The sequence below is a fragment of the Phacochoerus africanus genome, chromosome 11, assembly GCF_016906955.1.
Source record: "Phacochoerus africanus isolate WHEZ1 chromosome 11, ROS_Pafr_v1, whole genome shotgun sequence".
In the NCBI taxonomy this organism is placed as follows: domain Eukaryota; kingdom Metazoa; phylum Chordata; class Mammalia; order Artiodactyla; family Suidae; genus Phacochoerus; species Phacochoerus africanus.
The window spans coordinates 81,181,706-81,204,633 of record NC_062554.1 but is presented as its reverse complement, the minus strand read 5'-3'; the positions used below and the strand labels follow the sequence as shown (position 1 = coordinate 81,204,633).

The 22,928-nt window shown below is 35.8% G+C and overlaps 1 long non-coding RNA gene across 1 annotated transcript; it reads left to right on the top strand.

Moving 5' to 3' along the window:
• Positions 1 to 496: 496 nt before the first annotated feature.
• On the top strand, positions 497 to 22,004 carry LOC125110487 (uncharacterized). Its single transcript, XR_007130654.1, has 2 exons — positions 497 to 721; positions 21,732 to 22,004. It is a non-coding gene; the product is annotated as an uncharacterized LOC125110487 (long non-coding RNA).
• The last annotated feature ends 924 nt before the right edge of the window (positions 22,005 to 22,928 follow it).

Sequence of the window (22,928 nt, the reverse complement as noted above, 5' to 3'; positions counted from 1 at the left end):
TAAATTTATCAAGGATTAGTCTTAAATAGGAAAAGATTTGTTTTGTTTCAGAAAATGACTACTATCTTTCTTTTTTCAGAAAATATGATACTGTAAACACACAAGAGAAAATGTTACTGTATCTCTAAAGTTAGAAAACATACCAAAATGGACACCTACAATTCAATAATCTAATTCAGAAATATGTCAATGTCAACATAGTTGCACTTCTATGTTCCTCTTATAATTCTGCTTCTCTGCATTCCAAACTACTGTCCTGTATTTTGCGTTTATTACCTGTGCTAGGTAATCTCTAAGATGGTCCCCAATGACCACTACTTCCTGATATTTACACCCTTATGTAATCCCCTTCTTTTGAGAGTGGGCTGAATTTAGCGATTCCCTTCTAACTAATAGAATATGACAGAAGGAGTTGCTGTCACTTCTAAAATTAGGTTACAAAATAACTAGCTTCTCTCTCCGTCCCCTCCCTGTGCCACCCACCACCTTTTCTCTCTCCTCTCCCTCTCCCTCTCTTTGTGTCTTGTTTGCTCTGAGGAAAGCCAGTTGTCATGCTAGTAGTTTGCCCATGAAAAAGCCAATATGGCAAGGAACTGAGGGAAGCCTCCAGCCAACAGCCAAGAAGAACTGAGGCCTTCAGTTCGACATCCGAGGAGGAACTGAATCTTGATAAAAACTACGGGTGATTTTGGAGTGCGTCATCCCCAAGTCAAGCCTTGAGGTGAGACCTTAACCCCCAGGAATCATCCTGACTGAAACCCCAAAATACATCATGATCCAGAGGGACTCAGTTAAATCGTACCTGAATTCCTGACTCCCAGTAAATGTGATATAAGAAAATCATGTTATTTTTGAACCACTATGTTTTAGAATAATTTGTTAGCAGTAGATAAAAAATGCATTATCCTTGCCTTTATAAAGTTTTGGTAAAGAGTACAGAGTGAATTAATTTCTGTTAAATCAAACTTTTAAATCGATTCAGTTTTTTTTTCAGTTCTTCAGCTTGCGAATTTTTCATCTGCTTATTCTTCTAATAATTTTCTTTTCTTTTCTCTTCTTTTTTTTTAGAGCCACTCTAGCAGCACATGGAAGTACCCAGGCTAGGGGTCTAATCAGAGCTGTAGCTGCTTGCCTATACCACAGCCACTGTAACCTGGGATATAAGCCATGTCTGCACCCTACACCACAGCTCATGGCAATACCGGATCCCTGACCCACTGAGCAAGGCCAGAGATAGAACTCACATCCTAGTCAGATTCGTTTCTGCTCTGCCACAACAGGAACTCCTGAAGTCTCTTTTCTGTAATTTTTGTACTTTTCTATTTCTCCCTGTAGTTTTAGCAAATTTCCCTTTATGTACTTTAAACTATTAAAATAGATGACTGCAAATTTCTGGTATACTAAGCCTTTAATCAGGTGACTTAATACAGTTGTCAAATGCATAAACATAGGACAAACTGCCTCCTGGCTTTGAGTCCTAATCTTATTCCTTACAAGCTGTGTGACCTTAAACAAATTATTTAATGTCCATCTCTTCATTTCCTCACCTAAAAAAAAAAATGGAAATATAAATAATGCCTACCTGATAGAATTTAAATGAAGTTTAAACAAGTTAATACTTCCATGCATACACAGTAGTTTAAATACAGCTACTGGTAAATCACTATATGTTCTGACCTCTTTATCCCCAATGTGTTTTATTTAATAATAAAGGTAAAAATTATTCTGAAAGTTACCCCCAATTTTTTTTTTTTGTGCCTTTCTAGGGCTGCACCCACCACATATGGACGTTCCCAGTCTAGGGTCAAATTGGAGCTACAGCTGCCAGCCTATGTCACAGCCATAGCAACAAAGGACCCAAGTTGTGACTGTGACCTATACCATAGCTCATAGCATCGTTGGATCCTTAACCCATTGAATGAGGCCAAGGATTGAACCCACATCTTCATGGATACTAGTTGGGTTCATTACCTCTGAGCCACAACAGGAACTCTGAAAGTTACACTCATTCTTTAAAAAAAATTTCCTGAAAAAATATATTTTTCTGATTAATCTTTTTCTACTGTACTTTCAACCTGTCTGTCTCCTTAGGTTTTATGTGTACTTCTGGAAATCAGTGTAAGGCTGATTTTTTTTTAACACAACTAGTCATTCCGTCTTTCAACTAGAAATAACTAAGTGTATTGTGATTATAAATATTTTGACCTATTTCTACCATTTGTTTTTGCTTGTTGCCCCACTCTTTTCTCCCTTCATGCTTTCTTTTGGATTGAGATATTATATAATAGTTTGACTCTTGGTTCATCTTTTCCCTTTAACTGGTTTGGCTATAATATATATTATGTATATATATTTTTTTTGTCTTTTTTTTTTCGGTCTTTCCTAGGGCCACACCCGCAGCATATGGCAAGTCCCAGGCTAGGGTTCTAATCGGAGCTGTAGCTGCTGGCCTATGCCAGAGCCATAGCAACGTGGGATCCAAGCCGCATCTGGGACCTACACCACAGCTCACGGCAACGCTGGATCCCTAATCCACTGAGAAAGGCCAGGGATCAAACCCGCAACCTCATGGTTCCTAGTCAGATTCGTTAACCACTGAGCCATGATGGAAACTCTATATACTATATTTTTATGTTTTTGATTATTGCCTTTGAAATTCTCAACTGATGAACAAAATATAAACCACCCTTCACTCTCATTTCAAAAAATCTGATTTTTTTCAACAGCTTAATTCCTGTAAACCTCCTTCCACATTACATGCTATTGTTGTATTTCATCTTTTTATACTCTAAATTAGAAACTATTAACTATTACTTTGTAAAGATAATATTTGCATAAGTTTAAATGTTTACCAATTTTCTTACCATTCTTTCTTGCCTCCTGACCTTTTGGGGATCAATTTTTTACCCTTCGAATACATTCGTTTTGAAGTTCCTTTAGTGAATGTCTATTGATAGTAAGTATTCTGTTTTATCTTAAAATATTATTATGATTCCCTCATACTTGAAAACAGTTTTGCTGGATACCTAATCCTAGCTTTATAGTTATTTTCTTTTTATACATTGAAGCTACTATTCCACTGTTCTTAAAACTTCTGTTATCAACTTAATTGTTGTTACTGTCTTTTATTCTGGCTGTTTCTATTCTCTTTTTATTTGGTGTTTTATAGTTTGACTACAAGGTGTTCAAATGTCAATTTATCTTTATACCATTCAAAAACTATGGTATTTCTTGTATCTTTGGATTCATCCTATACCCAATCATAAGCTTATTAGATAGATGGATTAAGTTAGTTAATGAAAGTCAAAATGCTGTGAACAATACCTTGCACATAGTAATGCTATATGTGTTTTCTTTTGTTATTAAATAATTACATTTATTATTCCCTCTGTTAATATTGTCTCCCCTGCATTATTTGTATTCTTTCCTCTAGGACACTTACTGGAATATTAAACACTTGTTCTTTTCAATCTTCATGTCAATTAACTAATCTTTCCTATTTTCCAAGTCCTTGATTCTCCATGCTACTGGGTAACTTCTTCAGACCTACCTTTAAATCACTAACATCTTTTAAGTTTCATCCAATCTGCTATTTAACCCATCTGTGCTGGTAGTTAGCCATTCTCTGCCTGACTCTGTGCGCTACATTTGTTCTTTACAGTATCCCACATAGGGTCTCTGCCCTACAGTTTCTGATGGAGCCAGGGGAAGAGGAGTCATGAGCAGCAGATCTAAATTCAGGAGGAGGGAGTTGTCAGGGTAATTAGTACACCCTTATCTCCATGTTTTATCATGAAACTTTTTAATAGAGTTAATATTTATGTGAAGCTGGGCTTTATTCTTGATATTCGAAAGACACAAGAACACAAAGGGAATTTTTTTTCTCAAAGATTGAATCGCATTCTTCAGAATCATGACGAATTCCCAAATAAACTGAGAAAAACAAATCATTTTTGCTTCACCTGAATATTGCTGTGCCCATCATCACTGAGTGTTTTATGTGAAACTGCTTAAAGAATGTTAAAGATAAATAGGCAAATCCTTTTCTCTAAATAAGAGAGGCAGAGCAATTCTCTTTAGATACAGCACATCTGGAAACAGAACAGGAATTGTTTAATGAAGATGGAGAATCTGATTATAAGAAAGAAAAAAAATATTTGGAGATTTGGCATAATGTGATCTAAACTTTTCAGAAAAGAAAAAAGTAAAGACTGTAGAACCACAAAGTGAAATTATGAGCTAACATGTTTTTTCCTCTTCTGACACAGAAGATGGATGATATTTATAAAAATACTTTGCTACTTTTCTATATATTTTTATTATTTATATGCAATTACTACAATATTAATGACATACTTAAGGGATAAAAATTGTGATTTAACTTCTAAATTTAAAAAGGAAGAATAGAATCTTTTCAAAGCATCTTTTCTCACTCTTAACATCCCTACTTTTAGTAACAGGAAATCTTAACCATCTCCCCTGTTTTGTCCAATGATCATTTTACTAATCTTAACCTGTTATAGTCCTGCCAAGGTTCTTGAAATGGTAAATAACTAGATCAGTTTGCCTAAACACCTCTACTATTCTCGAGCTTCCAAGAACCAAAAACCATCCAAAACTCATTATTAAGCTTTCCATATCACCTAACTATGCTTTTAACCATCCTATAATGACAGAAATAAAATTGTAAATGAATGCTGGAATGACAACTATTTGCCTTGATATGCATGTATCTAGTTGTTAGGTCAAGACAGTTTATTATCTGCATAAAGGAAATTAACTACAATATTTCAGCACATATAAAACATAGTTCAATTATTAAATTATAAAAATTTAAATTAGAAAAAATATCTAATGAGATCTGGTATATAACAGCTCAAGAAGTTAAAAAGCACTGGTATTCATGTTTTGGACTTGGAAAATTAAGCTTGTCTCAGGAGTATTAAATTTATCTAAAGAGAAACCCTAATTTTAGAGTAAAGCATAAGTGTATTTCTTTTGAAAAGATGACATTTAAATAAAGGTTTTTTTCAAACCAAATAATGTATACATTATACATCTCGAAAATGTTGAGGACATGGCATATATGAATATTTCTAAAACTAAACCCAATTTATTCTAATTTTATATAACTTAACTAGAGTAAAACATCAAAGAATAAATATGAAACCACACTCTCTGTGTTGCTAAAAGTTAGATGGAAAACAATGAACAAATGTATCTGTCTTAAAAATATATAACTGGACTCAGAAACTCAATACTTTTTATCAATTATTAAGGATGCAGGTAAAGGGAATTTTTCAGCATACCCTCCTTCTCCCCTTTGCTTTAGAGTTTTAGTTTCTTTGATCCTTTGATTTATTTTCCTGTTTGTACATTCCAGCCCCAGAGTCACAGTTAAGGGGACAGCTAAAATTAAGGGACTATGAAATATTCTGTCAATCTTTGCCCCTTGGGTAAAAGGCTGCTATAAAGCAAATGAAAAATGAAGCATTATTAAGAATAAATTGTAGGTTTTGAGTATGTTCCTTTATTCTCAAAATGGGTTTTCTTTTTTGAGAATCATTTCTTTCCATTTGAATTGGCTTGTATTATAGGCTGATTGTGGCATTTTGTTTTCATCTGAGTTTGTCCAGATGTTCCTTCCATTTACAGGGAAAAACAAATTCTACTTCTAACACAAAGTTCTGTAATTTTAAGCCCCGTCTGATGAGTTAGGTTTCAAAGTCCTAGGAAAGTTTTTAGAAACTTATGACTTTTCTTTTAATCTGCACTTTTCTTTCTAATTTGAAAAGAGCCTTTGTTGACTTTTCTGTTTTAGTAAGCTTTGAAAGTTTTCTTTCATTTTGCCTACCAGCTAACTTTTAAATTTCAAAGAAGGATCTTCATGTTAAAATTTGTAATCTGACTCTTCAGTTTTGAAAAGTATCAATAGCTTTATTTTCACTTTTTGTTTCCATTGATGATTACTATTGATGGAAGTTTTAATAAGCTTATAAATAATCACATTTAATTGAAAATATAGAAAACTACACATAAATATGAGTATCATTGTGAGCAGAAGAAATGTATTCAAAATAAAACCCGATCTTTCAGCATCATTTTTTAAAGCAACTTTAATTAAAATTTTCATCACATAATCATTCTCCGTTAAATCAAATCAATGGAGTTAATGTATACATTTATTAAAGCACTCCAAAGAGAATAAAACCAAAAGGAACAATTTTTCTCTCACAAATGATATATTTCTCACTTCTTTTCATTTGAGGGGAAAAAAAATGTTGGCAAAAATCATGGCATGGGTGGGAGAGAATCTAGTTTTTAATCCTCAAGTATCCTGAAAAACACAGCATTTTAGGAAAGAATTTCTAAGGCTAGTTATTACAGACACATCATTGGGATCAAGGTGAGGAATCTGCAGAATCCATTTTACCCATGTCTCCATATCCCAATATAGTGGAAAGGAAACATCTTCAGGTAAACCCCAGAAGCTGTTAGAAAGCTAATACCCAGACTCCTGCCATTGCAGGAAGGACTGCCCAGAATATGTCAACAAGAACAAAAGAATAATGAAGACTCTCCAACAACCCAGGCACCCTGACACAGAATGCAGTCCTCCATATCTTGTCCACACAGCCACTGCATTCTCTTTTCCTTCCAGGTTTCTCTCTTTCCCTGATCCTCACAGGATGAATGATTTGTAATTGAACTACTGAAAATCTGCTGACCAAATTTTATTAAATCTTTTAGTCTGGGCTCAAGGTTATTTCCTTAATAGTAATTTCCTTGCTCCTCCAGGCTGCTTGAGTATCTGCATTCCCAGAGCCTTGTGCATATTTTAACTGTCTCTGATGTCATATTCAATTTTAAGTTCCTACCACCAATTATCATGCCTTGTGTATGGGAGGTGACCAGAAAATGTCAGGTGGATTCATGAAGGAATCAAAAGAGTATTTTAGTTCTTCCTAAGTATAGACTGACACAAGATTTTTAAAATTAACACTTGGTTAAAAAGCACTTGGATATTATGATACATTGATATTTATCTTTGGGTATCACATCCTTTTTCAGAAAACATATTATGGTCTATATGTCTGTTTTGGTACCAGTACCACACTGTCTTGATGACTGTAGCTTTGTAATATTGCTTGAAGTCTGGGAGAGTTATACCTCCTGCTTGGTTTTTGTTCCTCAGAACTGTTTTGGCAATTCTTGGTCTTTTGTGGTTCCATATAAATTTTTGGATTGTTTGTTCTAGTTCTGTGAAACACGTCATGAGTAATTCAATAGGGATTGCATTGAATCTGTATATTGCTTTGGGTATTATGGCCATTTTTACAATATTAATTTTTCCAACACAGGATCATAGAATATCTATTTCATTATATCTTCCTTAATTTCCTTGATGGATGTTTTATAGTTCTCAGCACATAAGTCTTTTACCTTCTTGGTCAGGTGTATTCCCAGGTATTTGATTTTTTGGGGTGCATTTTAAAAGGTATTGTGTTTTTGTATTCCTTTTCTAATATTTCATTGTTAGTATGCAGAAATGAGACTGATTTCTGAATGTTAATCTTATATCTTGCTACTTTGCTGAATTTGTTGATTAGTTCAACAGAATAGAGAACCCAGAAATAAACTCAGACACCTATGGTCAGTTAATCTTTGACAAAGGAGGCAAGAGCATAAAATGGGAAAAAGACAGTCTTTTCAGTAAGTATTGCTGGGAAACCTGCACAGCTGCATGCAAATCAATGAAACTAGAACACACCCTCACACCATGCACGAAAATAAACTCAAAATGGCTGAAAGACTTAAATGCAAGACAAGACACCATCAAACTCCTGGAAGAGAACATAGGCAAAACATTCCCTGATATCAACCTTATACATCTTTTCTCAGGTCAGTCTCCCAAAGCAATAGAAATAAAAGCAAAAATAAACCAATGGGACCTAATCAAACTGACAAGCTTTTGCACAGCAAAGGAAACCAAGAAAGAAACAAAAAGACAACTTACAGAATGGGAGAAAATAGGAGCAAATGATGCAACTGACAAGGGCTTAATCTCTAAAATATGCAAACAACTTATACAACTCAACAGCAAAAAAGCCAACAACCCAATGGAAAAATGGGCAAAAGACCTGAATAGACATTTCTCCAAGGAGGATATACAGATGGCCAACAAGCACGTGAAAATGTGCTTAATGTTACCGATTATTGGAGAAATGCAAATCAAAACAACCATGAGATACCACCTCACACAAGTCAGAATGGCCATCATTAATAAGTCCACAAATAATGCATACTGGAGGGGGTATGGAGAAAAGGGAACCCTCCTTCATTGGTGGTGGGAATGTAACCTGATACAACCACTGTGGAGAACAGTATGGAGGTACCTTAGAAAACTACACATAGAACTACCATATGACCCAGCAATCCCTCTCTTGGGCATATATCCGGACAAAAATCTACTTAAAAAAGACACACACACCCACATGTTCACTGCAGCCCCATTCACAATAGCCAAGACATGGAAATAATCCAAATGTCCATCAACAGATGATTGGATTAGGAAGATGTGGTATATACTCACAATGGAATACTGCTTAGCCATAAAAAAAGAACAACATAATGCTATTTGCAGCAACATGGATTGAATTAGAGACTCTCATACTGAGTGAAGTAAGAGAAAGAGAAAGACAAATACCATATGATGCCACATATCTGGAATCTAATATAGGGCACAAAGGAACTTTTCCACAAAAATGAAAATTGTGGACTTGGAGAATAGACTTGTGGTTGCCAAGGGGGAGGGAGTGGGATGGATGGGGTGCTTAGGGCTAACAGATGCAGACTTTTGCCTTTGGAATGGATAGGTAATGAGATCCTGCTGTGTAGCACTGGGAACTATGTCTAGTCACTTATGATGGAGCATGATAATGTGAGAAAAAAGAATATATACATGCATGTGTGACTGGGTCACCATGCTGTATAGTAGGAAAAAAATGTATTGGGGAAATAATGATTGATTACAATTAAGGCTAAAGATTTTTTTTAATATTCTGAAACTTGTGAAAACTAATTTTTACAAGATAAAATATAAGTGATTACAGTATTAACTTTTACTGATTCAAAAGCTGTTTTAGAATTTTAAAAGAGGTATGATTCTCAGTTACCCAAGGTAAATTATTGGCTTATTAGTTTTCACCATAACTGAAATTTAACAAGAGTGTAAAAGTTTTATATCAAAACCTCGAGGCTAAATTACAAGTCACTTTATAAGAATTGCATTCTCACTGTGACTACTCAGAAATATTTCTTAAAGGGGACATAGCTTGAGCTCCAATAATTTTTAGAAATAAATTGTCAAAAATAAATCAAAAGCAACTAAACTTTCTTCTGACATTCTGAGTTACCCAAAAGTGGACAATTGCAAAGGAAAGGAACAAAAATTTCCATATGTACAAAATTGATTCTACATTTGTATATAAAATGATTATATCTTCATAATGGATGATGTAGTGTTAAGAATGTTATCCTTACTATATTTCTTGACACATATTCTTTTATTTTACATTATTTTGGCCTGTGTATATCATTATGACAATTTTTGTTTTAGTATGGTAATCCACTGGTATTTTTTAGAGTTTTCTCAGTGCCAAGATGGAAAGAAATGGCACATGGTAGATTTACAGGAGTTGAAGCTTGCCTTAAACATATTTGAACTGTTCCACTATGTACTAATTTGAGAAATGGATGACCTAAGGCTGTTATTTTCTTCTTTTCATATATTAATAGTAATTAACACCAATGAACTGTGCAATCTTTATAATATTACGTCCTACTTCTAGTGCTAGTAATATTGTATAAGTCCATGCATCACTTTCCACCTGAATGCCATTCCAGTTCACAACAGGTGAAGGTCTTAGTGATGCTACATCATCCTAGACACTATGTGTCACCAGCAATGGGGACTGTTAGCATTCAATTTCAATTCTCCCCACCCCCAGTAAACCCTAACAAGGGTTTGAGTGCAAGTAATTTATTGGAAGTTGAGCCTAGGTAGCTACCATAGGCTAGAGGAAAAATGAGACAGAAAAGGAAAGAAAGTCAACTAAGAAATATACTACTGTGGTCAACTGAAGTCTGATCTAACACAGAGTGGACTCACACTTCAAACTTATTCACTGAAAATGTGAAGAGTCAAATGGTATTTATCTGCAAATTCCCACTAGTCATCGTTTGAAGAATACTGTGGGGAACTGGAAGAAAAGAACTAGTTAATTTGGATTCCAGACCGTATGGGCAAAGTGGAGCAGTCAGAAAAATTGTGGCAAAAAAATGCACATGCTGATGATTAGAAGTAGGGCTTCCATGGTAGTTCTAGGAGCAAGAATGAGGGCACCTGGTAAGAGCACTTCTTGATTTATGTAACCCAAAAATGTAAAGAGTATGTGCCAAAAAGGCTGATGTCATCTCTAATGGTAGAAAAATTATTGATCCATTACCAGTTCCTAGACCTAAGTCATTTCTCTTTCCCAAGTGAAAGGTATGCTGAGTGCCATTAAGGAAGGACCAAGTAATACCACAGCAGGTTTAATAGGTATTCCCCCAGTATATATGGATACAGTACATGTATCCATATAGCTGCACATGGAAGGAAGTGAGAAACAGATTCTTTGAGGATTGTTAGATACAGGGTTGAGTTGTAACTGATGATGAGGACCCATTTTATGCCACAGCAAGTAGGGCAGAGAGCATAGGACCACGGATACCACTGGCTCTACTATATACTTTATCAACCATAAAGCTTCCAGGTTAATAAAAGTTTTAATGGCCTGTTAAATGTCCAGCTGAGGCTTCAGCCTGAGATGCTTCCTTGAGTAGCTGGGGGTTGGGATACTATTCCTCAAGATTCAGTGTATACTTTAAACCAAAAGCCATTATATGGTGATATTTTCTCAAAAGCTAGAATACATGGGCCTGAGTCCCATATATGGGAATGGGGTAAACTTTCATCATCACTCACCACTCCTACCAATCTACTTGGGGAAGGTTTTCTTAACTCTCCCACAACTCTAGGCTCTACTGGTTAGAGGTACTGGTTTGGGAAGGTGTATAGGATGGGATCCTTCTATCAGGGGATACAGTAAAAGTCTGTAACTAAACCTACAGCTGTGGTTACCACCTGGATATACTGGATTCCTGGTCCCAAAAGACAAGCAGGCAAAGAGAAATTTACCATACTGGGAAAAAAAATGGGCACTATGTCTTTTTTTTAAATTTATTAAAGTGTAGTTGATATAAAATGTTGTGCCAATTTCTGCTGTACAGCAAAGTGACTCAGTCATACATATATATTTATATTCCCTTTATTATATTACCTTTCATCATGGTCTATCCCAAGAGACTGGATATACTTCCCTGTACTATACAGCAGGACTTATTATGGGATTGCTTATTCATTCTAAATATATACTTAGCCTTTACTAACCCCAAAAGGGACCTGATTATCTTAAATAGATAAGGTTGCTGCTAGTAATAGAGGCAGGAAGCAGTATGTCTGAAATTTAGATGGTTCTATTGGATATCTCTTTCCACTTCATCATCTCTGATGGTAACTGTAAATGGACAATAAACTATGCACAGTCACTTATCACACTGACTAGGAAAAAACTCAAAAGTGTGATGCTAGATTGATATAAAGATTTTTTAAGATACTGAAGAATAAAAGAAGTTTCTAAATTCAATTGAAATTTAAGGAAACTTAGTTGTTATTGCTTTTCAGTATCCATTTTCATTATGGAATATGATTTTTTTAAATTAGAAAATGAGTTATGGATAATGTACAATTAAAATGAGATAAAGCTATATACATAAAAATCCACTTTTCTTTAATGCAAGAATGTGTTTGAAATGCTACAGTGTAATAAGTCTTTAACTGAAAATTGAGAAGTTTAAGCTATTTGTTAGAGAACATCTATTTCTAATTTCAAAGGTTATTAAAATCAATTGAGAAACTGTTTCACCATATCCTTTCATTCCACTTCAGAGCACTCATACTGAACCCTACAGAGCTTGGACAGTCATAACAAGTTGGTTATTATGTAGCAACATTTTAAAGTCTGTGGGCTTATTATATAGCCATTAAGAAGACTGATTTTTTTTCTAAAGTAATTTTCATATTTCTGGTTTAAACTTCCCATGAATTTATTTTAGAAGTTGTGGAACACACTGGAGATATATGAGAAAGTAAATTAAGCCCAAGTTGAAACATCATTTAAACCACAATTTTATATTTTATTTTAATACATTTAATTAATTTTCTCCTACATGAGGGGGTAATTCATTTATGTTTTGCTTCCATTTCTATGCTGACTACCTTTTATGTATCTCTGAAGATACCTTCCCCTAGGTTTTCACCCCATCTTTTTCCTGTTCTATGCCCCAGGGTGCCAAACCTAGGAGATACTAATGATTTGCTTACCCACAGGCTTTGGCTTCAGCCAATGAGAAAAAGCCGGGAGACTAGAAAGGGTGGGGGGTGTAGTGTGAAGAGGATGTTTCTTCATATTGTCCCATGTGACATCACCTTTGGCTGTTTGTGATCTGCTGACAAGCTATCTTCTCTATAGAGCTTCCTTCTCGAGGATCTGATCATAGCTACCTTCCCCGGCCTCTTTCAACCAAAGACTAATAAAGGCACTCTCCTATTAGTTGCACAGGCATAGCACATCACCCCACCCTCCACGTGTTTTCTAAACCATGCTCTCACCATTGTAAAGAGTCATTTTACTAAACTCTCTTTCATAAGCCAAGCTTGAGTCCAGAGTTTTGACTTAAGAAATTACTATATTTCTTTTCCATACATCAAAAATTCAAAAAGGTTACAAAAGCTAATAATTGCCTTCAAATTCATAACTTTTAATTGTTATGCTTAATTTCTTTAGATATATACCCCTTCACTTCTAAATCCAAGATGGATGATTGATGTTCTTCCTTTATGAATAGAACACCGTTCTTCCTACTTTCTCATGTCGCTTTTCTGATTAGTTTACCTGGAACTTCTCTTTGTGCCTCTCTTCTTACATTCTCTGCTCCCTCCAAGTGAACCAAGGTCCCCTACATACTGTATTTTCCCATTACATCATCCTTCTCTCCAACTAAAGCCTAGAATGACAGACTCTTTCCTCTTTGGAGAAATCTTAAGCAGTCTTCAAGTCTTACCTTTGACCAATGCCCAAATGAATACTATCAGTTATCTACTGGACATTTTACCAAGTTATCTGATTTAATATGCTTAAATGTTGTCTTTATTTTCCATCTGGCTTCCTACTTTTCTTGAATAATGAATGGTTGTATGATCCTTATTAAACTAGAAACTGTTTTCATCCTCAAACCCAATTTTTTCTTTCTCTGGCACTGAGTAATAGTGGTTATTATAATGATAGTACTAAGTATACATTGATTACCTTTTATACACATGCCCTAAAATGGGTACCCTACTTACGTTATATAACATTTAAAATAGCAGCTAATATTTATTAGGAACTTTTATTTATCAAGATACCATGCTAAGAATTTAATTTGTACTATTCCAATCTTCATAACATAATTTTGATGCTACATATTATCTCCATTTTTCCAGGTAAACGTGAACTACAGTAAGTTATATACTTTACTAAAGTTAAATATATGATAGCTGGCATGACTTGAACACACAGTTTGAGTTCAAAAATCATTCCAGTAACCATCACATTATTTTCTTTTTCTAACTTTTTATGGGAGAAACTACCCATTTTCACAGATGAGAGAACCAATTTCCAAAGATGCTTAATTAACTTGCCCAAGATTACACAGATAGTCAGAGGTAAATATTGATGCAATATATTTCTTCTTTCAAAATTCCCAGCAACAATGACTTTCATTAAAATTTGCTCATAGGTCCTCCAGAAATTTTTCTTGTAAAATGCCTCCCAAACCTCACTGTGAGCAAATCTGAATGAAAAATAATATTTATGGGGTATTTTGAAATCAAATTTGTGTGTACAACTTATACTCCCCAAACACCAATATCTGATGCCATAGCTAGGAAGAGGAGAACCAAGGACTACATCTTAGATTGTCTCACAGCAAAGCCAAGCTCTTTCATCTATTCTGTGTTATCAAATCATATAGAAAATAACTCTTTAAATTCCCTCTATTTCCTCTCCATTTCTATCACTACTGCCTCATCATTTCTCTTTTGAATTACCCAATAAGGTCACAATTGTTCTTCCTTCTTCCTTCCTTATCTCGCCAACTCATCACCCACACTATTTTTTAATGTTTCTATAATAAAAATTCAGTTATAGGGAGAAAATGTTTCTATATAATATATCTGATAAGGGACTAGAATCCAAAGTATGTAAAGAACAATTCTCAACAAATAAAAGACAAATGACCCAATTAAAACATGGACACAAGATTTGAATAGATATTTCTCCAAACACATGAAAATGGCCAATGAGCACAGGACATGATAAGCAATATCATCAGTTGTTAGGCAAATGCCAATCAAAACCACAAGGATATACCATTTCACACTCACTAAGTTGTCTATATTCAAAACAATGGACCATAACAAGCGTCAGTGATAATGTGGAAATACAGGAATCTTCATACATTGCTGGTAAGGATGTAAAATGGTGTAGATGTTTTGGAAGCGGTCTCATTTATTCAAAAAATTAAATCTAGAGTTGTCATATTATCCAGCAATTCCACTTTTCAGTATAAACCCAAGAAAACTGAAATACATATGTTTAAAAAAAAACTGTAAACAAATATTCACAGCAGAATTATTCATAATAGTAAAAAAGTAGAAATAACCTAAATGTCCATCAATTAATAAATGGATAAACAAAATGTTATACATCCATAAAATGGAATATTATTCAGCTATAGTAGGAATGAAGTACAACATGAATGAACCTTAAAAACATTATTCTCAATGAAATAAGTCATTCACAAACAGATACAAATTATATAATTCTATTTATATGAAATGTCCAAAACAGGCAAATCCATAGAGCCAGAAAGTAGATTAGTGGTTACCAGGGGCCAAGGGGAGGGGAGAATGGGAAGTGACTGCTAATGGGTATGAGGTTTCTTTCGGACCAAGCCTTTTCTTTAACTATCATAACATGTTAGATTATATTACATATACTATATTAGTCAAAACAGACTTAGCAGTGCTGAAGGAACAAGCAATGGTTAAAATCTAAGCAGTCTAACACAATCAAAAGCTAATTTCTCATAAATGCTGCAAGAAATATCTCATATTTTACATAATTTATAAGAAAGTTCGATTCATAAAATGACGGGTGAAATGTTTGCTGTATCAAACAGGGAATAAAAAGAAAGACAGATATGCTTTAATCATCCTTCCATTGTACAGCATCCTCAGTAAAATATATTTTTACAATATAGGCTATATTTTGCCATTGAATATTTTCTTTTAAAAAAAATCCTTTAACTAAAATATACATTTAAATAAAACTCTGAAAATTCATTGCTCTTTAATAACCTATAAGGGCTTTAGCCTTCCTGGTTTAAACATGTTTTGATGCCTAATTAAAGGTAAAATAAGCTTCTCTCATGCAGCTAATTTTCATGTCATTTTATGACCTTAAGAAATAAAATTAAATTTTGTAGTCAACAGCCAACTAATTTTTGCGGTTTAGCAATAACAGCTTAGATGTAATGGAAATGTGTAGTGATTTGTCTTGTAAATAGTCAAATTATTAAAATAATGCATAAGGACATAAAATAATTTAATGATTTTTTAACATGAAGTCATTAATATTTTGGTACTCTAATAAACAGCTAATCAGTTAAGAAATTTTAATTACATAATGAGACAGAATTTGAAAGATAAGAAACACATCCTTAAACAGTAGCAGCCTCTTGAGTAGACAAAAATACAGATTGGCCTGTATTGTAGAACCTGAGGGTGTCTCTCCAAGGGCACTCCTACTTGCTACTCTGTCTTAAATTCCAATTAAAGATTCAGTCACCCAAATACTTGTTCTCTATTATGTACCACACTTTGTTCAAAGACTTGAGAATTCAACAGAGAACAAAAATGAAGACTACCCATTTTCCTGAAACCTGAGTCATTATCACTTTTATAAGATTTGCCATACATATTCATACAGCCTATACTATTGTAAACTTTATACTTTTCTTTAAAGTGATTTATTTTACTTAAATTTATGTAAGAAAGAATAGGTATCAGTTCAACACATATTAAACAGAAAGCATTTGCTCTTAACAGACAGTAATTATGAAGAAATCAATACAAGGAAAAGAAAACATTAATAATAAATTCTATTTGGCGCTCTCTATGACCCTGATGATTTTGAACTTGTAGAATGCTCTCTCCTTATATAAAGGAGGAAATTAGAAAATGTTTGAGAAGTATTAAAGGCTATGAGAAAACTGAAACTTTTCATGTAATCAAAAGAATCATGGAGTGATTTCTTTTTTGTTTTATTTTGCTTTTGCCATGCCCACAGCATATGGAAGTCCCTTGGCCAGAAATCAAATCCCAAGCCACAGCTGTGACCTATGGCACAGCTGCAGCAACACCAGATCCACGTTTTCTGCTGTGGAGACAATACAGGATCTTTAAACCTCTGTGCCACAGCAGGAACTCTCAGTCTTCTGTTTTGTTTTTGTTTTTTTTTTGTTTGTTTGTTTGTTTTTGTCTTTTTGCTATTTCTTGGGCCGCTCCTGCGGCATATGGAGGTTCCCAGGCTAGGGGTTGAATCAGAGCTGTAGCCACCGGCCTACGCCAGAGCCACAGCAACACGGGATCCGAGCCACGTCTGCGACCTACACCACAGCTCACGGCAACGCCGGATCATCAACCCACTGAGCAAGGGCAGGGACCGAACCTGCAACCTCATGGTTCCTAGTCGGATTCGTTAACCACTGCACCATGACGGGAACTCCCCAGTCTTCTGTTTTTTAATGTGACATCTTAACACTTACATAATCATCACTCTGGAGAGAATAATCTCCACTAAAGTAGGCTCCTTGGCTATAAGGATTTGTTGTCCTGTGAAATCTTCTTCTTAAATACTAAATATTCTGTACAGATTATTGTGTATTGTGAAAATACATCTGTACTTTAAGTGACCTCATCATAGGAAAAAAGCCTCCTCCTGAGGCATTAAGACTCCAAGTAGATTATAATGGTAGAGAACCACTGTGCTCAAGCCTCAAAACTCTGATAGGTTTCCACGAGGGGAGAAGTGGAAAGAATTCAAAAGTAAGGAGAAAATGAATTTAACTTCCTTCACAATTTTGCCTTTAAATCAGCTAGAAAGTCAGGAGAGGGTAAATAGGAATTAACATTTTCAATTTATAAAATGATTTATTTCAGGAATTCTCATTGTGGCTCAGTGGGTTAAGAATCTGACTAGTATCCATGAGGATGTGGGTTCAATCCCTGGCCTGACTCAGTGGGTTAGAGAATCTGGTGTTGCCTCAAGGTACAGCAGATGTGGCTGGGATCTGGCTTTGCTGTGGCTGTGGCATAGCTGCAGCTCTGATTAGACCCCTAGCCTGGGAGCTTCCATATGCCCCAAGCATGGCCCTAAAAAGACATAAAATAAAATAAAATAAAAAAGTTTAGGAGTTCCTGTCGTGGTGCAGTGGTTAACGAATCCAACTAGGAACCAAGAGGTTGCGGGTTTGGTCCCTGCCCTTGCTCAGTGGGTTAATGATCCAGCGTTGCCGTGAGCTGTGGTGTAGGTTGCAGACGTGGCTCGGATCCCGCGTTGCTGTGGCTCTGGCATAGGCCGGTGGCTACAGCTCCGATTCGACCCCTAGCCTGGGAACCTCCATATGCCGCAGGAGCGGCCCAAGAAATAGCAAAAAGACAAAAAAAAAAAAAAGTTTAGTTTCAGTGGATTAGTAATAAATTTCTAAATAATATATTTCCAAATTAAACTTCACTTTAGGAAATTACTTAACTTGAGTGTAACAAGTATTAAACCTGTGTGTGGTAAATTATTTCATTTGAGAAAAAAATAAGTCCTAGCTGAAATTACTAAGGGAAAAACCAATTCTGCACTGCTGTGCTGGACAGTCTTTGCCCAACTAGATACTCTATTTATCCTTACCCTACTTGGTATCCTGGAAGACTGAACTAGTATGCATTACATCAGTGAGCTCCCTTGCCTCTGACATCCTATTTAACTGAATAAGCATCAGCAGGAGATTAGAGGAAGGGAGGAAAATGAGGTCTGAAGGTTTTTTGTTTTTTTTTTTTTTTCTTCCTGGCTTCCTTCCTACGGGGTGAAATGGGGTGGCAAGTCCTTTGACTAAAGATCTCAGCTCCGACAAGGAATTCCTCTCAAAACAGCCCTGTTTTTTCAATCTTTTTGCTCCTTCTGTCCTAAAGGTGGTATAAGTGCCACAATTCTCTACTGCTTGTGGTTTTCCTATACTTTTAAAAAAGTCATTTTATTAACACTCCTCATATTACTCAATTTGAATGTATCATTTCATTTTTTCTCCTTAGTCCCTTAACTAGTGCAGTTATGTATCTTCTCAAGAACTTCATTGGGTTGGGGCCAAGTATTCAGCACACAGAATTAATCTTTCATAAGAAGACCTAGTTTTAAAGTGACATTTTCTTGTAATTGTTTTATATTTCTGAGAAAACAGACACTCCGCACTATCATTAAAAATGTGAGTACTTGTTCTCTACTCCTTTTCAGCTTACAGTCTTTAAGGGGTTAAAAAAAAAAAAGAATTAGACTAAAACAAAAAATTTCAAAAATAGTGAAAATGTTATAATATCTGATTGAAAATACATATTAAAATAAAATGTTTTTCTCTTGTAAGATATTCAAGATAGATACTTGTTTTCAAATTTTAATGATTGGTTCTGGCTATTACAGAGTGGCTAGGAACAAATTAAAACTCCTCTTGTGAATATAGTAAAAACTGGAAAAAAATCTAAATTTAAAAAACAACAATTTTTAAGCACTGAAAACCTGCACAGAGGGCTATCTATAATCCTTGAGAGAAGGGAGGAAGATGAGATAAGGCCTAAATTCACCGGCTTTCTCACTGAGGCATTTTTCACACTGTTGTTAGCCAGGAAAACAGAGCTCCGAGAGCACAGAGTTCAGGGTTATATAGACAGTGGGTATTTGAGGATCAGAGTACCTAAGAGAAGGAGGCCAACACAAGGAGACCAAAAATATGCATTAAAATCTCTCTCTGGTCTTTGGCCACCTCATAAGGTTTGCATGTTTGTTATGAAGCACTGGGAGATCTAGTAGAGAAAAGCTGTTGGGATACTGAAGGGCGCAAGAGAGATTTTAGAAACTACACAGTACTGTGAAAATAAATGAGAGACTGGATTTTAGACCGACCAGAATAGAAAATCCTTCACAAACAGGGATTTTCGTCAAAAACCCAGAAGGGTCAGTTTTACAAGTGCGGATAAAAAAACAGGAGTAGGAAGAAAACTAACATGGGCTGTGGCTACAAGTCCTTGAATCAAGCCATTCAAAGTAGGTGCTGGCAATTTACTTCTTGACAAAGCAAAAAATGACTCTAAAAGAATATAATATAATCAAGAATTCCCACATAAAAAAATTCACAATATTTAACCTGAATTAAAAATTACTAAGCAAGTGAAAAAAAAAAAACCCAAAAGGTAGTTGCTGATATTCAAAATGTAATATAGTCAATTGATTCAGACCTACAGAAGATTAAGGAAATGGAGTTGCAGAAAAAGACTTCAAAATTAGTGTGATTAATACGTTAAAGATAATAGAAAATATGAGGAAATGAATAGAAATGAATGATTTTTTCCAAAACCTTAAAAATCTATTTTAAAAGATTTTAATGAATATTGTAAGGCAACAGAAAGCAAAATATAGTATTTGGAATCAATACTTATTGAATAATTTTAACAGTATACAGAACAGAGGCGAAGACAAAATTAGTGAATATGGAGATAAATGTAGATAAAACTCAAGAAAAGTGTGGGACCCTTTCTAAGTCTGTGGCTCTCAGAGGTTTCTCCCTCTCACACTAGTTCAGGTCTGCCTCCCACAACTCATCAAGGTGACATGTAAATATTCCTACCAGCTTATAGCTGCAGCAGCTTCTGCAAGTAAACTGATTTTATCTATGATTTTCTATCTTTGTCTGTTTCTCCAGATTTTGCATGGTGGTTTGTCCTGTAACCTCAATTCTCTGGTAAACCCAAAATAGTAATCTGATTTTCAGGATTTTTAAAATCATTTTTCTTGTAAGGATCAGAACGATGACTTCTAATTTCCTTACATGTCAGCATTGAAACTGGAAATCTACATATATTTTTAAATAAGCTTTTTATTTTAGAATATTAATATACATTTTTCAGAACTCATCTCTTAATCCAAAACTAAAATATCCCTAGCATTAAACAGAGATTCTTCAGATTGTCCTTTTTTTTTTTTTTTTTGACAGGTTCAGTCTCCTCCAAAGGAAAAGCTATGTCTGCACTTGGTTCTTGCCTATGTCGCAACTACAATTTTATAGAGAGATGACAATCTTCTCAAAAATGATCCTAGTCAATTGTATTACACATCTTTAAATTTAAAAGAACCTGGACCCATATTTTATACCATATACAAAATTACTTCCGTATTGGTCATAGACTTAAACATGCATAGACTTAAACATGAAAGCTAAAACAACCAAGCTTCTGCAAGAATACAAAGTAAAATATTACCCTTGCAGTAGCCATAAAAATACTGACATCTGTTAAAATTTAAAATCTCTCTTCATTAAAATAAATTATTAAGGGAAGGAAATGTAAGCCCAAACTGAGAGAAGATAATCTCAATATGCATGTATCGACAGGGTCATATCCAGAATATACAAAGATTTCCCATTAAATGAGAAAAAGAATATTCAGTTGTTAACGTGTAAGATTTAAACAACACTTCCTAACAGAGATTGTCAAAATACCCAATAAATACATAAAAAGACCCTGAAAATATCATGATACATGAGCCTATTTAGAGGAAGTTTAAAAAGAAACTAGTGTGGTGATAAAATCAGGATAGTGGTGTGGGTGTGTTGAGAACTGCTTGGGAAGGGGTACAAGAGAATCTCCAGGGAGGTCCAGAATGTTTTCTACCTTGATTAGGGTAGTGGTTACATGAATTAAACAATATATAACATTGTATCAGGCTGTATATTTAAGATGTGAGCACTCTGTTTTGTGTAAGTGATTTGTCTCAATTTTTTAAAAAGACACATTGTCCTTACCCTCACAAATGAAATCAATATCAGGTTGAAATCTTTCCTCCCCACACCATCAATTATTTGTTCTGCAGCACAGACAACATGGAAATATTATCTTCAAAATATAAAGCACTTGAGGAGAGTCCACCGAGCCCCGACCTCCAGAGAAACAACCTGGCACCACAGACCCCTTTGACTACTGGTGGTGCCACTACCCTCTCTGACCTGAAGCTTCCAAAACACAACCGGAGTGTGACAGGGATATTCAGACTAAGGCAGAGCTGGCCATCAGGGCACACATGCCTAAGGCAAAAGACCTAGATACCCTCATTTTGAGGAAAAGTTGACAGGCGACTGTTATTCTCATGCTAATATTTGGTCACATACCTTAAATTGTCTGATTGTCTCATGTCCTTTGCCTCCAAAAGGTTTGGCAAAAGTGGTCGCTGAGGAATACGAACAGTCTGGGCTGAGGCCTGAGGACCACGGAGCTTATCTAAAGGCAGCTGGAGCTCCACCCGCAGTTTGACAGACGACCTCGAACTCAGCAGGAAGCAATTACAGAAGAGAACCTGCACCCACCAGCTCCTCTCAAGAATGAGGAGCTGGACAAAAGGCAGAGACTCGTCCCCTGGCAAAGTCCATTAATAACCCTTGGGAAATAAAAAGAGAATCTGGGCAATAAAACGAAGCCTAAACTTTTCCTTCTTCCTTTGTGCTTTGTCTGGTGTCACTCGCTCCTGGGGCCAGCGTGCAGAGTCCCCCACACGCGGCCTTTCACAGCCGAGTTCCTGGTGCCAAATGGCTCAACAGACACGTCCACTCAGGACCCTGTGCCCAAGCGCAGCTTGGGAAACTTCAAGATGGCGGCGGCAGGCTGATGCAGAGACGCTGTTCCTCTCGAGTGCAGGCTGGAACCAGGCAGTAGTGCGCCTGCGCCCAAGCTGTGAGCCCTCCACCCCTACCCCTGATGAGACCCTATAAAAAAAACAGCCCCTAAAGAGCACGTACTGCAGAGTAAAAGCTTGCCCCTCTCCGTTCTTTGATCAAATAATTAAGTTTTCCTTTGCTTCTGAACCAGAAAAAAAAAAATAATAAGGTTTCCCTCCATGCTACTGGATTCATGCTTGGAATTCTCTGCCCACTTCGTGACCCCAGCCCTACCTCCAGGCACTTTTTTTTTTGGTATTTTTAGGACCGCAGCTGCAGCATATGAAGGTTCCCAAGCTAGGATTGAATCTGAGCTGTAGCCATCCGCCTATGTCACAGCATTACCAGATCCAAACTGCTTCTGCGACCTACACCACAGCTCAGGGCAACGCCAGATCCTTAACCCACTGAGCGAGGCCAGGGATCAAACCTGTATCCTCATGGATGCTAGTCAGATTCGTTTCTGCTGAGCCACAACGGGAACTACCACTTCTTTTAAAGTGCTGAGGAGTTCCCATCATGTCTCAATGGTAATGAACCTGACTAATATCCATGACGACGTGGGTTCAATCCCTGGCCTCACTCAGTGGATTAAGGATACAAAATTGCTGTGGCTGTGGTGTAGGCCTGCAGCTACTGTTCTGATTTGACCCCTGGCCTGGGAACTTCCATATGCCATGGTGCAGCCCTAAAAA